Raw genomic sequence first — 18,020 nt, 5'->3', positions numbered from 1 at the left:
GATGGAGCCTGAAACCTGGACCTGTGCCCCGACTCTGGAATCAAACCATGACCTCGTGGCTCATAGGTCAATGCTCAACCTCTGAGCCACACTGGCTGGGCAGAATTAGATCATTTTACAGCTGATGAAACTGAAACTCAGTGAAGTCAGATCTTTACAGCTAGTTAGGTTTCATTCATTCATTCATCAAATATTTGAGTGCCTAAAGTTAGATTTATTAAGATTGGAACTTGAAAACCATTTTCCTGAATTCAAGTCAAGGGTTTATTCCACTATTCACAATTATGTTATCACCAGGGTCATGAATTCAAAGGGAGGAAATAATGACAGTCTGCTGATGTTATTGTTGAGGACCCCTACAACACAAGTCTCAGAAAGGCTCCAAGGTCATTTGTAAAATTCAAAGTAACCATTAGCAGAAGCAATCTCATTTCTTGCTGTGCTTGCTACCTGATGTACTAATAATCTCACTATAGGTAATTCCACTCAATACCTATTTGATGAATTTATCTACAGGTTTTGAAGCTCTTAAAATTGAGTTTCGACCCCTATTAGCTGTGTTACCTGATCAAGTTACTTAGCCCTTTGAGCTTGTTATCATCTGTAAAGTAAAAATAATACTAATGTCCTAGGACTAAGTAGTTGTGGAGATTTGAGATAAAGCATGGACCTGGCCATGTGGTTCAGTGGTTAGAGCCTCAGCCTGCGCACGGGTTCCATTCCCTGTCAAGGGCACATACCTGGGTTGCAGGTTCCATCCCCACCCAGGTCAGGGGCGCCTGCAGGACTCTCGTCTCTCATATCAATGTCCTCCCCCCTTCCTTCCACTCTAAAAATCAATGGAAGAATATCTTCACTCCTTGGGAGAAGATAAAAAACAATGTCTATGTCGTTTGTAAGGCTACAAGCTGATTCATGGGAAATGCTGTTCTTTATTCTAGATTATATCATTTTACAGTTTTGGTGTTAAATTCCCTTTTGCGGGACTGGTACCTGTCTTCTTCAACAGCGCAATTAATCTGGCATCCCTAAATCGTCCTTCGTCCCCCAACACTTTCCTTCCCCCAAAAATCATGCACACACAATTTAGTCCTTAAAACTCAAAAGTGTGCGTATCACAGCAAAGAGCCACAAGTTTAAAACGCCCTACAGAGGTCACCAGGCAACGCCGCCATCCACTAAAAAGGGCGGAGTCAGGAGGCTCTTAGATCTTTTTCCGCTTCAAGTCGTCGCCCCTTCCCAATTCTCGCGAGACTTCAAGCAACTCAGCTTCTGCGCATTAGAAGTTACTGAGAGTCGAGGGGCCAAGGAAGAGGGAGGGGAAGGCCGGGGGACGGTGCGGACGGCGTGGCCGCCATCTTGTTTGTACCCCCGTTTCGCGCGCGCTCTGCTCTCCGTGACGCACGCTTCCCCTCCCCTCCGCGGTGCCCAGGCCTCTGAATTGCCCTATTCCGCTGGAGCGCGGGGGCGGCTCCGGCTCTTCCCTGCTCTCTTGAGCAGAGGTGTGTAAGTGTGCGGGAGCTGTGTGGAAGGGAGGGTGAGAGGTGAGCGGAGACGGCGACGGCGGGGGGAGGGGCAGCGCTTCCCGCCTTAGGCGGAGACCTCACTTCCCTCGCGCGGCCGCTGCTGTAGTTCGGTCCGGCCTGCCGCCGCCATGTTGTGTTTTCTCCGGGCTCGCTGCTGTCGCCGCCGCCGCGCTCGTGAGGTCCGTGTGCCTCGTCGGTCCGGCCCGCGGGCTTTCTCCCATTGGCGGAAGGCGACGGCGGGGGGGCTCGCTCGTGATTGGTTGGTGGCGGGGAGGCCGCGGACCTGGCACCTTATTGGTCGTGCTGGCTCCGGCCTGGGGGTGATGAAGGAATCGGAGGCTGCAGGGATGCTCGCGTCTCGGGCTCGGGCTGCAGGGTGATGACCCCCTACGGCGCAGGCGTGGGGTGGAGGTTGGGGCGAGCCTAAAGGCCGTAAGGGGGAAAAGAGGATGATGGTCTGGCAGGTATTTCGGAGTAACCTGTGCGTGGCCGGGAGTGGGAGGCCTAGGCCCAAGGGTGCCGGGTTTAGAAACACCGAAACCCTAGTTACAGAGGATCTTCGAAATCCAGGGGTGCCAAACTTGCTGTTTAACACAGTTTGGAAGTGATCTTAATGTACATGGATGCCAGTTCTGAGAGCATGGTATAGGAGGAAGGAGCACCAGGGCCCTAGGGATCTAGCAGGAAGATAGGAGCAGATCAGGGATTTTGCTAGACAGTGCCAGCTTTGAAACACTGAGGTTTAGATGGAGCCCTGGAGTCCAAAGTTACCGGACCTGGGATGTGATGTGAGTAAAGAGACTCAGCCTGAGGGAGCGATCCTATTGAATAGGTTTGCCAGTCTTAATAACCGAATGGCAAGCCTACAAGGCAAGGCAAAGTAGTGATAGATCTATAGGAGGGAGAAGCCTAGTGCCTTCTCGAAACTCATTTTAGGATATAGTTATCCTGAATGAAGCATTTTGGGAACATTTTCACACTTGGGATTAGTAAAAGAGCAATTATTGGTTATTGGGGCTCATGACCATGCAGCTAATTCTCTGTGAAGTTTTCCTGTTCTAGGAAGGATACAGGTCAGGGCTGAGTTTCCAAAGCTACACTTTATAGTAAATATGAGATACTTGGCAATTTGTTGAATGGATAGTGTTAGGTTCCTCTTTAGTGGAAGAGAGCCTGACAGAGATTCTATTCAGAGAGATTCTGGACGTTGGCTCATTAATTTCCTTTTATATGTGCCTAAAATACACCCATCCTCATGTCCATTTTAAAAAAATATATTTTTATGATATCAGAGAGGAAGGAAGAGAGAGAGAAACATCAGTGATAGAATCATTGATCAGCTGCCTCTTGCACGTTTTCTATTGGGGATCATGCCAGCAACCCAGGCATGTGCCCTGAGCGGAATCAAACCATGACCTCCTGGTTCTTAGGTTCACACTCAACCATTGAGCCACACTGGCCAGGCCTTCAAATGCATTTTAAAAAAATTATTTGAAAAATAAGCAGCCCAGAATGAAAATAAACTAGTGCATAGCTTTTTGCATTTTGTCTTTAAAATATATCTATGTTAATTTCAGAGAGGAAGGGAGAGGGGGAGAGAGGTAGAAACATCAATGATGAGAATCACTCATCGGCTGCCTCCTGAACGCCCCCTACTGGGGATTGAGCCTCAACCTAGGTATGAGCCCTGGCTGGGAATCGAACCCGTGACCTCCTGGTTCATAGATCAATGTTCAACTACTGAGCTGCGTTGGCTGGGCATCTTGTCTTAAGTAACAGGACTTGTCAGCATTTTCTGGTTTATGTTTCAAAAAGCTTTTGTTGTAATTGAGAGTTAAGAGTCATCTTGTTGGGTGTACATTCCTTTTCTATTAAGTGGTAATGACTTGGCTTGTTTTACATTTGTGTCTTCCAAGGTTTGGGGGTCATGGAAACACATTTATTTAAACCTCTGTGTTTTCCTTTGTCTATGTTAGGTGGTTCTTTCTAGCCTTAAATAGGTGTTACACTTCTGTTTTCATCTCAATTTCAAGAAATTCTTGTGATTTTCAGCTTTGGTCAGTTTTATGTGAATGCAACTAAATTTTTGAGTTAAATAGTATTTTCCAGTGGTAAAGGAGGGAATTGACATTTTGGGGCATATTTAATACAACATTCCTGTTAGGTAGGGCATTATCATTTCCATAATGCAGATGAGGAAGTTGAGGATCAGAGAGAGGTTAAGTAGCTTGTCCAGTGTTACTCAGTGATTGAACTGGGATTCAAATCTAAGTTGCCTGATGCCAAAGCCTATAGTTTTATCTGCTATATCATGCTGTCAACATAAACCTGACTAGTCAAACTCCGAGATAATTTTATCATCTTTCTTTGATTTCTGGGTGTTAGAAGTGTATTGAATGGGAGAATTTAATAAGAATTTGTAGTACTATTTCAAAGATTCAGACCATAGAATGGTAACCATTTAATATAGGTTCTTCAACTAGGCATTTAAATCTTAACCCTTGGTTTCTAATGTAAAGGGAAACATTTACAAAGTAAATTGCCGAAATTTTCCTGAACCCAGGGAGATCATGGTTAAAACATATGTACAGAAAGTTTAAGAATCTGCATACTTTAGAACCGGGCTTCAGATATTGCTGACACAGTCTATTTATGGAAGTGATTAATGCCAAGCAGTGAGAAACTATGAAGTATTTAGTGTAAAAAGCTCAGTAGGGAGCTTTTTCAAACATCACCAGTTCTTTAGGAAGTTTGTCTCCAAACACTTGGGACCTATCCAAAAGCCTAGTGCCTTTCCCAAACTGATTCTAGTATATACTTATCCTGAATGATGTATAAAATTAAAACTGATACAATATTTGCAATTCCAATATTGCATGAAATTCTTTAAATAATTCAGGTTTCCAGGGGGAGGTTTTAATTGCTTTGTTTCTTGATGTGATTAGGTGAGTCTCCTCCCTTTTATTTGCAGTTACACTGCAGTGTAGAAGATAAGAGTCAAAGTAAGGAGGGGCATTAGGGCTTGCCATGCATTTTTTACATTGCTCATCTTAGCTTCATTTGGCTCAGTCATTAAGTTAACCAAATAAGAAGAATGTTATGGCATGTAGAACTTAGTTTCTTTTAAGTAAGTCTGGACAGGCTATAATAACATGCATATGCACATATATATTTTATTTAGCAAGTATTTCTTGACTACCTGTTCTTTAACACTAGTGACCACTTTCATCCCACATTAGCTCCTTACACACATAGCCACTTGTTGGCCTTTTTATCATTTCGAATTGACCACCCTAGAAATATTTAACTCCCAGGAAGTTTGAGTTTATATTAAAAACTTGGGAACGTCAGCTTTGTCTTCTAAGAAAAAATCATTAATGCTTTATACTTTACAGACTGTTCATGTTATTTAATTCTTATCACAAATAATTCTAATATCTCGTTTATACTTACACATTTTCTTTCTTTCTTTTTTTTTTTTTTGGAGAGACAATTCACAGCATTTTAGTCATTAATCCATTTCATTCCATAATGCACTGTATTGTTCCTGGCACCATTAATACTATTGTCATAATTTCCCTTGGAGAGGATCATGCTTTTCAAAAACTTGAGTTGGATTTCCATCGATTACTTCTAAATTATTTTACCTTACCAAAAGAGCAACCCCTAATCAGCTAAGATGGAGGTGGTATGGATAGGTGTTTTAGACAGAAGGTGGGAACACAAGTATACCAACAAGCAAATTTAATACATGGCTTAAACCAGATGATAGGGAGAGAGCATCTACACAGCCAAGGCCTTCGAGAAGGTAGCTGGAAGTGCTCTGTCAAGTAGGTTCGTCTACAGAATTGGAAAGCTAAAACCTTTTCCTATTATCTACTTAAGCCCAACCAGAGAATATGAAATAATGAATAACTAGAGGGCCGTAACTTTCCGGAAAACAGAAAGTTGGAGTAAACACACCATCCCCCAATAAAATGAAGTTGTATGTCAAAGTGTAGAGAAAAGTTTGGATATCTTAAAGTTTGTTTTGGCATTTTGGTCTGTAAGCAATCAATATGGAAAGGAAGGCTATCCCAAAGAGGAAAGTCTGCAAGAACCAGAGTAGTTGAGCCCAACCATTCGTGATGCCTTTAGACTTGCACAATACCATGGCATACACGGACTCTCACACGTGAATCAGCCAGGTACTCCATACCCATTGTATAGAAGGGTGTGATGATAGTTCACCAAGTACTGAGTGAAGGGGCCCAGGAGCCCTAGGCTCTGATAAGGAATACTCTGAGGCCAGAAGACAACCCATTTTCCAGAAGTGTTCCCCATCATCCTATATAATAAAAGGCTAATATGCAAATTGTCCCCTTAACCTGGAATTTGACCAGGGGGGCGGGGCCAGCTGACCAACCTCCAATGTCCCCTCCAGCTGGCTGGGCCCCACCCATGCACGAATTCGTGCACTGGGCCTCTGGTCTTTTATAAATGAACTCTGTCAGCCAAACAGAAGTCACTCCTCTTCTCATCAGAGATCATCTGCCTTGGTTCCACATCTATGCCATAACATTTACATCCTCTCTGTCCCTTTTTACCAATTAAGTCCCACCCATCCTTTAGCTTTATCTCAATTTTCTAAGCAATTTTAACTGCCTCCATCATTCTGCTTCAGAAGCCCTATTCTAACTTGACAGGCCATAAACTTGGCTTCCTGGGTGAGTTCTGAGACTTAGGTAAATCATAGTAACCATGGAGCGGAGAAATGCAGAGGCAGGAACATTCTCAAGTAGACTTACACATTTTCCATTTGGTCAAAACTGATTCATTGTACTAGAAAAGATACGAGGTTTTTTATCCCCCTTACAGAGAAATGGAAGCATTAGGGGCATTCTAGTGTTTTTTGGAGACAATTTTGAAATTCACATCTCTTATCTTTTAGTTCAGAAGTACTGAGCCACTAAAGATACTCAAGAATAATATAGTTACTACCTTTTATTGAGTGCTTACAGGGATAGAAACATATATATCATCCTAACACAGTGTGAAGTAGACACAATTACCACCCTCATTCTTACATGTGCAGAAACTGAGGAGTTAAGTAATTTGCTCAAGGTCACATAGCCTGTAAGTGGCAGAGCCCAGATTCAAACATAGGTCTGTACTCCTAATTCTTATACAACTTGTAGAGCCCTTACTCTTAAACACTGTGTTGTATGTTGTTTTCTCACAATATAGGATATTGTGAGGAAAGAAAAATCCTTGCATCTTACGTCAGTAAGTGACCTTTAATTCTTTCAGGATTGTCCTTTGTAGTGAGGCCCTAAGTACTGTGATGACCTTGACAAGGGCAGAGCCAAGTCTAGGTCAGTACATGATTCCCAAACCAGTGCTCATTCTGCTGGAGAGCATCGCTTTTCCTGTGGAAGCATTGACTTGATGGCAGAGATAACTCTAAGGCACCTTTTGTGTTTTGACAAGTTTGCCTCATTTACAGGAGGAAGAATGGCAGAAGACAGTATTAGGTTAACAAGTGACCTTCTTGAGGTTCATTCCAGCCTCAGGCATACAACCTAGGAAGAACATTCCTTAGCTAGCAAGTTGTTCTTTTCCATTCTATTTCTTGTGCTCAAAGCAAACTGAGTTATCTGATGCCTTACAGTTTCTCTTTTCATTTTGTTTATTCAGTTTTTCATGCGTGCACTGTGACTAGTTAGAAAGGCTACAAGGTCATTTTAGTGTTTTCCCACAGAGTCTCAAAGTAACTAACATAATAATGCAAGTAGATTAATTATAGAAGGAAATGCATTTAAAATTTTTTGGCCAGAAAGTGCCTTTTGAAGGGGGCAATGTAGTTGATGGTGTTAGAGTCAGACCTGGGAAAGAATTCTGTTTCTGCAATAATTTACCCTCTGTGTTAGCTGGTGGTCAGATTCTTAACCTGTCTGAGCTTTAGTTTCTTACTGTGGAAGGTAGTGGTAATAATAGCTATCTTACAGAGTAATTCTGAGAAATGAATGCAATAGCATATAATAGGTGACTCACTGAGTGGACCTTTCTTTTTAGAATAGCATAAAATCTGTTCAATAGCTTCCCTTGATGGAGGAGTCCTTTGTAATTATCTATTCTGTTTTGTGCAATAAGATTTCTACGTGGGGGAACAATCACTTCACATGAAAGAAATAACCTAATTTAGTTGTGCTGTTGTGGTTTAGGAGTTTGTTTCAGGGTTAAATTGTCTCCTGATCACCTCTGTTAATCCCCAGTTGCCAAGTAGTAATGATTCTGACGAGATGAAAACTTCCATATTTGCAAATAGCAATCATTATTAAAATCAGAACAACCAGTTTTATCCTTCTGTCCAGAAAGAAATTTTCATCAAAAGTTTTTTTTAAATGTTGTCCTAGCTGGTTTGGCTCAGTGGATAGAGTGTTGGCCTGCAGACTGAACGGTCTCGGGTTCGAATCCAGTCAAGGGCACATGCCTGAGTTGTGGGCTCAATCCCCAGTAAGGGTTGTGCAGGAGACAGCCAATCAATGATTCTCTCTCATCATTGATGTTTCTATCTCTCTCTCCCTTTCCCTTCCTCTCTGAAATCAATTAAAAAAAATGAAAAAAAAGTTTTTTTAAATGTAGAAATTGTGGTTGAAGTTAGGACTGTAAGTTTGTTTTATAGTTACCTGGGTAACATTTTTGTTGATGTAAGCAGGAAGACAACATTGTGGAATGGTTCAGGAAAAAAATCTCTCTGCCTGCAGAAATTTTTGCTAGGTTGCAATATTTGTACCCTTCCCACATATCTCCCATGTTTTAGTAGTGATGTATCTGATAGCAGTGAGGCACCACCTGTACTCATTGTCAGTTATTCGAGTTGTATTTTCCATTTTGGTTGAAGTTCTTTTTTTGTTTGCAGACAGGTTACTTCTAAATGCAGTGTTTTTTCTTTTATACAGGAAAGCTTTCTAATGGATAAACTTCAATTTAGAGAGAGGGACTAGTCTAACCTTTGCATTTGAATGTTTCCAGTAGAATAGCGTTAAATTAAAGGTTCAAATCTGCATGTCCAAGGTATATAAGGTATCATATAAATAAATACCCTTTAAATCAACAGTATGTCGTTATAAAAAGGCTCAAGAATTGTTCTAAATACATTCATGGATATGATTTATAAATAGTGATCTTGAGCAATGCTTATTCAGTAAATGCTTCTTGGACTCATAGGACCTACATTGGAATATAGAATATTTTGTATAATTTCATTGGTTAAAATCTATTAGAGTTACTGAAGGTTTTCACAATTTCTAATTACTGTTAACCCTGTCCTGAGGAGCTGCAAATTATCTAGTGATCAATATGAAGTGAGATTTTTAAAAAATATATATTTTATTGATTTTTTTACAGAGAGGAAGGGAAGAAGGATAGAGAGTTAGAAACATCGATGAGAGAGAAGCATCGATCAGCTGCCTCCTGCGCACCCCCTACTGGAGAAGTGCCCGCAACCAAGGTACGTGCCCTTGACCGGAATCGAACCTGGGACCCTTGAGTCTGCAGGCCGATGCTCTATCCACTGAGCCAAACCGGTTAGGGCTGAAGTGAGATTTTTTTACACAGAATTAAGAAGACACATCCCCTCACCAAGGGGTACTATCTGTTCATTTAAGAGAAAAAAATGTACAAACTATTTACACAGTTGAACATCTTTGTCCTTTTTAACTGTCTTAAAAATTAATACTGTAACAGGAAGGTAAGTAGTTTAGAATTTGCTCATTATCAGATGACAAAGTAAGGGCTTTTAAAGAAGCAAAGCAGCCTGGCCGGTTTGGCTCAGTGGATAGAGCGTTGGCCTGCGGACTGAAGGGTCCCGGGTTCGATTCCGGTCAAGGGCATGTACTTTGGTTGCGGGCACATCCCCAGTGGAAGGTGTGCAGGAGGCAGCTGATCGATGTTTCTCTCTCATCAATGTTTCTAACTCTCTATTCCTCTCCCTTCCTCTCTGTAAAAAATCAATAAAATACATATTTAAAAAATAAATAAAGAAGCAAAGCATACTTGGTTGGCAATAATTTGGGAGGCAGGAGATTGCTATTTATGATGTTATTTACTGCCATTTTCAGTAGGATTAAATAAAAAAGGTAAATGCCGTTATGTGTGTAAAACTAACCCTCCTGGAAGGTGGTGAGAATAGAGTCACCTTTAGTCTTCTTTTCATTCCACTACAATTTGTAAGTTGGCTTAGAGCAGCATTTTCCAGGCTGTTTAATTGAACATTATTAGTTCTTATACAATGTGAATAAGTATCCTATGGGGATGAAAAAAGGATTCTTGACAAAATAATGGCCAAAGTGATATGCATTTCTTTATTGCAGAATTAGTATTCAGAGTATTTGTACTCATGAGCCTTATGACCCTTCAAAAGAAGAAAGGATACATGATGTATTATTTCTCAAACTTATTTGGCCATAGAATCCTATTTGTTGAGAACGCCTAATAAGCATTTCATGTTATGACTGATGTGTGTAGTGGAGCCCAGTTGAGCAGTTCTGGCGTAGTGAGTTTGTGAATTAAAAAAAAAAAGGAATCCTTTTTTATAGGATAGCTTGACTACTAGTGGGAAAGGACTTTTCTGTGAACATATAAGATATGTCTCTAAGGTAACACAGACTGCCCTAGCTGGTTTTGCTCAGTGAATAGAGTGTTGGCCTGCGGAGTGAAGGGTCCCCGGTCGGTCAAGGGCACATGCCCGAGTTGCAGGTTTGATCCCCAGTAGGGGGCGTGTAGGAGGCAGCCAGTCTATGATTCTCTCTCATCATTGATGTTTCTGTCTCTCCCCTCTCCCTTCCTCTCTGAAATAATAATAAAATAAAAAAATGTTTAAAGTAACACAGACTTAGGGATGAATGTAAAGGTTATCTAATCTAATTGCCAATCCTATCTATACTAATAAAAGAGTAATACGGTAATTAGACCAGGAGACCTTCCAGAGACCTTCCGGACATCCTTCTGGACAAAGCCATGGTGGCAGGGCCGAGGCAGAGGCGGTTAGGGGAGATCAGGCCGGCAGGGGAGAACAGTTGGGGTGATCAGGCCGGTGGCGGGGGGGGCGGGCAGTTGGTGGTGATCAGGCCAGCAGGGGGGGCAGTTGGGGCGATCAGGCCGGCGTGGGGGGGTGGACAGTTGGGGGCGATCAGGCTGGCAGGCGAAGGCAGTTAGGGGCGATCAGACCGGCAGGCAGAGGCGGTTAGGGGTGATCAGGCCAGCATGCAGAGTGGTTAGGGGCAATCAGGCAGGCAGGCAGAGTCGTTAGGGGCGATCAGGCAGGTAGGCGAGCGGTTAGGAGCCAGTGGTCCCGGATTGCGAGAGAGATGTCTGACTGTGGGATTGGGCCTAAACCAGCAGTCGGACATCCCCCGAGGGATCCCAGATTGAAGAGAGTGCAGGCCAGGCTGAGGGACCCCCCCTCACCATGCACAAATTTTGTGCACCGGGCCTCAAGTCCTATATAATAAAAGGCTAACATGCAAATCAACCCGTTGCTATGATGCGCACTGACCACCAGGGGGCAGATGCTCAACACAGGAGCTGCCCCCTGGTGGTCAGTGTGCTCCCATAGGGATGCCCCGCCCCCCTCCAGTACACGAATTTCATGTACCGGGCCTCTAGTAACAATAATAATAGTAACAGCTGCCATTTTTAGGAGCACTTGCTGTTTATCAGACACAGTGTTGTTATTCTATATGCTTTTATTAACCATGAATTTTAATGTTTTTTTATCTTAATATTTTCCATTCTCCTACTTTTTAACATCTCCACTACTACATTTTCCCAGTAACTAGATAATTGCAGTGTCCTGTTTTCCCTATCTGTCTATAGAGTGCTGCCATCTTCCCACCTTGTCCTCTTCTCCACACTGTACCCGAAATGATCTTATAAAAGGGTAATTCTAATTGTGCTTAAAACTCTTCAGTGGCTCACCGTTATCCTCAGAATCTTAGCTTTGTCCATCTCTGTTTACTTTTCTAATTTCTAGCCTCTTGCCCCTGGGCTGCTGCCATACTAAACTATAGCCCTTTCAGGAATATAATGCTCTGTCAGCTCCAGGCCTGTGCACATGCAGTTTGCTTATCTATCTCAGTAGGTTCCTATCCTTAGATTTTAAATCTCCCAAGAAGCCTTCTCTGACCATCCTGAAATTGAGTTAGGTCCTGGATTAGGTCCTATATGGACTGTGCATTTGACCCTATTGTAACTCTTAACAAGTGGCGCTATAATTGTCTATTTTAATTTTCCAGTTATAATAAACTTTAATCTCTTTGAGAATAGGTGTTATGTCTTGTTTATGATCCATAGATATTAGCACAATGCCTACATATATAAATAGCCCTGCGCACGAATCCATGTGCCAGTAGCTTTCTACAGGGCCTGGCCGCTCTGCACCCGCTGCCCAGAGGCTCTCCGCGGCCCAGAGGCCCATCTGCGGCCGGGTGCGGAACACTTGCCTCGTCGCCAAGGCGACAAAGCAAGCATTCCGCCAGGCTGCCCACGCTGCCTGCTCTCAGCAGCCGCCCCCCCGGGACTGGGGGACTCCGGTGGGGCTGAGAGGACTGGGCGCCGCCATATTTGTGATGGAGTGATGGTTAATTTGCATAGTACCCTTTTATTAGATAGGATTTATTGAATGAATGAAAGTATCCTAATCCTCACAACCTTGCAAGATGTTTTACGGTTTAGGAAATTGGCCTTTGTGAGGTTAAGTAACTAGCCCAAGGTTACTCAGCTAAAAGGAGGTGAAGAAGGATAGGATCCAGATCTGTCTAATTGCAAAGACTGGGCTTATTTTTTTCTTGCTTCTCCACATGGCTGCTCATTTTCATCTTGTCTTTACATATTTCTGTCAAGTGTTCCAATAGACTATGCTAACAACCTTATCCATAGCTTCTGAGGCAGCTTGTGCCATATTTGGATAGCTTTTGAGGACTGAAATAGGTCCCTCTAGAATAATTTTCCATCCACTGGTCTTAATTTATGCTTTGGAGACTATAATTTATTTTTCTAAAAGCAAGTAATTCCTAATTTGTAATCCACTTAAGGTCTCATTTATTAGTTTATTCATTCATTTATAGAGCAAACACTTACTGAGCACCATCGGTTAGGTTGGTTCCTTATTCTAATGATGTCATTTTTTAAAATGTTTGAGGATTGTCTTCAGACTTTTGTCTGATTCTTATGAAAATGTGTCGACACTTTTTTTTAAACCTTGAAGGTGGATTTGATTAGGGAAATAGCTAATAGTTGTTTAGGACCAAGCAAGGTGAAAAATATGGGTCAGAAGTTCCAATCTGACAGTCCTCAATTTTCTTTGGCTTGCCTATAATTTTTAAAAAATTTGAACTTAAGTTGTAATGGTTCTGAAAGAAATAATGAGGGTAGTGGTACAAATAATGGGTATAATGGATGTTCTCTGTGATGCTATTGACAATATTTTAAAATGGAAAATATTGCAATTATTAATATGGAACTGGTTAAACATTATGACACATCCTTCAGTGGAATACATCTACCTAATAAAAAAGTAACATGCTACTTGACCGTACCTTCGTGACACCCACCAGCCAATCAAGAGTGAGTATGCAAATTAACCCAACAAAGATGGCGGGTTAATTTGCATACACAGGCACCAAGTGGCTGGGGGTGGGGCTGGACACTTGCGTTGTCGCCATGGTGACGATGCAGGCATTCAGCAGCACCCCAGCCGCTCTGGGCAGTGTGGGAAGGCGGGAAGGCAGCTCTGGGCTGGAGCGGAAAGGCGGCTCTGGCCAGAGCGAAGGCGCTGCCGGCATCCAGGGGAAGGAAGGCCCATTCTTGCACGAATCTTCGTGCATTGGGCCTCTAGTTTTAATTATAAATGATGAAGATCTATATTTGATATGGCAAGTTATTCATATTAATTTTTAAATGAAAAAAGGTTACAAAACAATTTGTCTAATATTTCCTAATATTGTAGGAGACTGCCTCATATCTTTTTTGCATAAGAAAAAAAATCTCTACAAGTACATAACCTAAAATACTAACAATGTTTGATTCTGGGTGGTTGGATTAAAGGTGTTTGTAAAAAAAATACCTCATCCTCCTAACCTATAACAACATCAGTGCAAAACAAACAGCTATATACATCTGTCTCATTAGCATATAATAATGCATACACGTATTTAATATTCAAGTGAATATGGCTTTGTGTCCTCATCCTAATATACGAAAAGTTCATTTTCTCTAGAGGTTCTTTTTTTTTTTTTTTTTTTTTTAAATATATTTTATTGATTTTTTTACAGAGTGGAAGGGAGAGGAGGGATAGAGAGTTAGAAACATCGATGAGAGAGAAACATCGATCAGCTGCCTCTTGCACGCCCCCTACTGGGGATGTGCCCGCAACCAAGGTACATGCCCTTGACCGGAATCGAACCTGGGACCCTTGAGTCCGCAGGCCGACGCTCTATCCACTGAGCCAAACCGGTTTTGGCTAGAGGTTCTTTTTGATATTTCCTGGGACCCCCAGGTGTACTTATTAAGTCTCAAGGGGGTTAGTCAAGGATACCATCAATAAAATGTTCAGGCCACTGAAGAGCCCAGTTTCTTCGCTGCTATTTTTGCTTCGGCTCTGATAACAGTATAACCTCCAAGCTCAGGTAACCTGGAGTACTGAGCAAGATCCTGGTTTTGGCAGGAATTAGCATGGTGGTTGAGACCAACTTCTGCCATAACTTTGGTCTTTCAGTCATTCCTCAGGATGCCAGCTCAAGAGCTGTTTTAGCATCTACTTTTTGTGTCCAGGATCTGGCTTTTGCTTCTTTTATTCTGTCTGAAACTCTTACTGCAGTGTACCAGCATTGTTCCATGGCCCTTGTCAGTTGGAGCTGAGTAGTAGTTGCCCCTTTAGATGGGACGTGCACTCTCCAGTTTTCTGAATTCCTCATCACTTCTCACTCCCTGTTATTTCATTGACACTATGGTTAAGGCTGGGTTTGATTTATATATCTGTTCTGAGCACTGGGGATGTATGTGAATATAAATAAGACACAGTCGTTGCCTTCAGAAAGCCCTTCTCTGATAAAAGAGAGATGGTAAAAAGTAATTATAATATGTGATAAGTGCTATAGTCAAATATATAATTAGATATTAATTGAGCACCTATAACATACCAGGTATTAATGCTGAGTGCTTTAACTTATCTAAGTCTTAACACTTTTGTGAGTTGGTGTTATTTTTTCCTCTCTACACATGAAGAAGTGAGCTCAGAGATGGTTAAGTATCTTGACCAAGATCATACAGCTAGTAAGTATAGGTTGCTATGATTCAAAATCAAATTTCTGACCAAGAGCATCAGTTCCCACCCTGCCTTCTTTGAGAGCATTAAAGCTTGAATTATTTAACCAGAGACATTGGTTTTATCTCAGTGATCTGTTTTTTTTAGGGCAAGACGGTGTACTTAACTGGTATAAAGGGCTGCCAAGATCCAGGACCAGGGAATACTGTAAGTTGGAATCCCAGAGAACCCAGGAGGCTTTTTGTCCAGGCTAGAGAAGGGAAAGCTATAGTAAGCAAATAGATCAGCCTGCCAAATGGGAATTCTAGGGTAATTTGAGTTCTCTTCCCACTAGCGACTTGAATTCTACTAAGGTGACTATTGATGAGAAATAGGGGTTGAAGTGTGTGTTGTTTGTTTTTTGAGAACTGCCAAGAACTAATAAAAACTGTGTCAAAGACCTTCACAAAATATCAGCATAAATGCTTGTTTTAATCTGGTACATCAAAAGCAGAGTCGAAGGGTAGGCTTTTGGAATACTAGGCATACCTAGGCCAGAATTGATAGTGAAAGGCATGAATTTCTGACATAAAAACTGGGGAAGATTTTTAGTAGCAGCTGGTAGTTTTCCCACACTGCCCTTTATGGCTCAGGAGTTGCTTTCTGCAGGGTTGCAGAGTATGCTGGAGATGAAAGAGAGATAGTCCCTCATAGTAGCTTTAGGACCTTAAGTCCTGTGTAAAACAAGGAATTTGGATTGGATGACTTCAGCACTTTCTGCTTTTTTAGTGCTTATTTAGTACTGTATACTTTACGTATGTTATTAGCTCATTTAATTCCTAATCTGGCTCTGTGATATAGATGGGGGTATCCAAATATTACAGATTAGGAAACCGAGGTTCAAGGTTGGTCCAATGTCATACAATCTCTATATATAAAACCCTAATATGCTAATAGACTGAACGGTGGAACAACCAAACAACTGAACAACCAGTCGCTATGAAGTGTGCTGACAACCAGGGGGTACATTCAAATCATGGCAGGTATCAGCCCCGCTTGCATCCGCTGCTGGTGCCGGCCCCAATTGTTCTGCCGTCAGCACGTGGGAGCAACGGCAGTGGGAGCGGGGCTGCTGGCAGACAGGGGACTGGGGGCCGTGGTGGGAGGGGCTGGGTGGGGGGGTGGGCTGAGACCTGCCCCTGTGCCCACCTCGCAGCCCACAGTTCCTTTCAAGGTGCACGAATTCATGCACTGGGACCCTAGTTAATTAATAAGTAGAGGAATCAGAATTTGAATCCAGCTCTGCCTGACTCCTGAGTGTTATTTTTGCCATAGTGACACTGATTAATAATCAGTGATGTAAAAATGTCTTTCCTATTATTCTGCTTCCCACTCCTCAAATCAGCTTCTTTGCTTCCTTGAAGCTGACTTGACCCCCACTGTTTTGGGGTTAAAAGAGGGTGTGGTGTGTATAAAGCACACAACTGGCCTGTTGACCTTCTGCTTTCTCTTCTCAGGCTGGTAGTTATGCAGAATCTGTGATCTAAACTTTTGAGAAAAGAACTGCAATACCTGCAACTCTGTGTAGCTTCAGAAATCGCCCCACAACACACCCTGTTAGCATAACTAAACTATTGTTTAGATGAGATAGTGAAATTGCCATGCAATCCCTTAATATTTTTTTTACTGATTGATTTTTTTTTTAACAGAGGAAGGGAGGGAGAGAAACATCAATTTGTTCCAGTTATTTGTGCATTCATTTGTTGATTCTTGTATGTATCCTGACTGGGGATTGAACCCACAACCTTGGTGTATCAGGATGACATTCTAATCAACTGAGTTACCTGGCCAGGGCCTGCAGTCCCTTGATATTTTAGTGTACACTACTTCTAATGATTTAGTTGTTATTTCAAGTCCTTATAAGTTACAAATGTGATTTGCTACTGGCTAAAAACTCCTAATCTACACTAATAAAAGAGTAAGATGCAAATTGACCGTACCTTTGCAACGCCCACCAGCCAGTCAGGCGTGTGCATGCAAATTAACCCAACAAAGATGGTGGGTTAATTTGCATACACAGTCGCCAAGCGGCCAGGGGTGGGGCAGGATGCTTGCGTCGTTGCAGGCATTCTGCACCGCCCCAGCCGCTCCAGGCCTCTGGGCAGCGTGGGAAGGCGGAAAGGCAGCTCTGGGCCAGAGCAAAAAGGTGGCTCCGGCCAGAGCGAAGGTGGTGCTGGCAGCCAGGGGAAGGAAGGCCCATTCTTGCACGAATCTTCATGCATTGGGCCTCTAGTAGTTAAGTAATAAAATTGGTATCAACTTGCCCTGGACATTGTGGCTAGTTGGTTGGAGCATTGTCTGGTACACTGAAAGGTTGAGGGTTTGATTTCTGGTCAGGACACATACCTAGGTTGCGAGTTCGGACCCCATTTGGGGTATAGGGCAGGCAATTGATCCATGTTTCTCCCTCTTTCTCCTTCTCCCCCTCTCTGAAATCAATGACAGTGTCCTCAGATGAGGATTAAAAAAAAAAAAAGTGGCAATTTATTTATTTATTTATTTTTTTCTGGGCCAACAGTTCTTTTGAGTCCCAATTTCAATGTCAAACAGTTCCTTATGTGTACGTGTCAGCAATGATAATTCAGTTCTGGATGGTGGACAAATGGTGGTAATGCAGGTCTGACCCTCTCTGGTTTGGTCCTGGGCAACCTGCAGCGACGCACAGCTGCTGACTGCTAGTATGGCAAGGCATCGTCAGCGTCTTCCATCTCTGGACTGTTTCTCTTCTGTCTTCATGGCTGGAGCAATTCCTCTCTGTTGCAGGAATCCACATGGTCTTAAGAGTTGTTTTCTGAAAATATACAAACATATTCTCGACCAAAAGTTAATAAAGGAATCTTTTCTATAAATTTGACTTGGGATCCTTTTTCATTTTTTTGCCCAAACGATTTTCCTTTGGCTTGTTTTGACACCATGTGTGTTTTTCATGGGTGTCTTGCTGTTAGCATTACAAATGAAAAGTTAATTTTCTAAAGTAAAAATTTTCTAGATGTAATTTACTTACAGGATATTTTTCCTTACATGATATTCTTCTACTGTCCCCCCTTTTTTGATTTAAATATTAGGAGGCTTTTGGAAATTTTATAATGTAGTCTTGATAGCTTTTAAATTTTAATTTTTTGCACTAAAATATAACTGCTTTAGATTCA

General features: G+C 42.2%; 1 protein-coding gene across 11 annotated transcripts in view; it reads left to right on the top strand.

Moving 5' to 3' along the window:
* Positions 1 to 1,247: 1,247 nt before the first annotated feature.
* Positions 1,248 to 18,020, top strand: part of NFYC (nuclear transcription factor Y subunit gamma) — a 74,037-nt gene continuing 57,264 nt past the window's right edge. For 2 of the 11 annotated variants that reach the window (XM_080656483.1, XM_080656489.1), the window contains exon 1: positions 1,838 to 1,990. The gene's annotated coding sequence lies outside the window, so the exon portion shown is untranslated. Of the gene's footprint in view, positions 1,503 to 1,597; positions 1,706 to 1,831; positions 1,991 to 14,979; positions 15,040 to 18,020 lie in introns of those variants that run through there. The other 9 variants (XM_080656494.1, XM_080656490.1, XM_080656484.1 and 6 more) reach the window with 9 other exon arrangements.

The sequence above is a fragment of the Plecotus auritus genome, assembly GCF_963455305.1.
Source record: "Plecotus auritus genome assembly, chromosome: 2".
In the NCBI taxonomy this organism is placed as follows: domain Eukaryota; kingdom Metazoa; phylum Chordata; class Mammalia; order Chiroptera; family Vespertilionidae; genus Plecotus; species Plecotus auritus.
The sequence above is the reverse complement of the archived record's forward strand: the minus strand, read 5'-3'. Positions and strand labels throughout refer to the sequence as shown.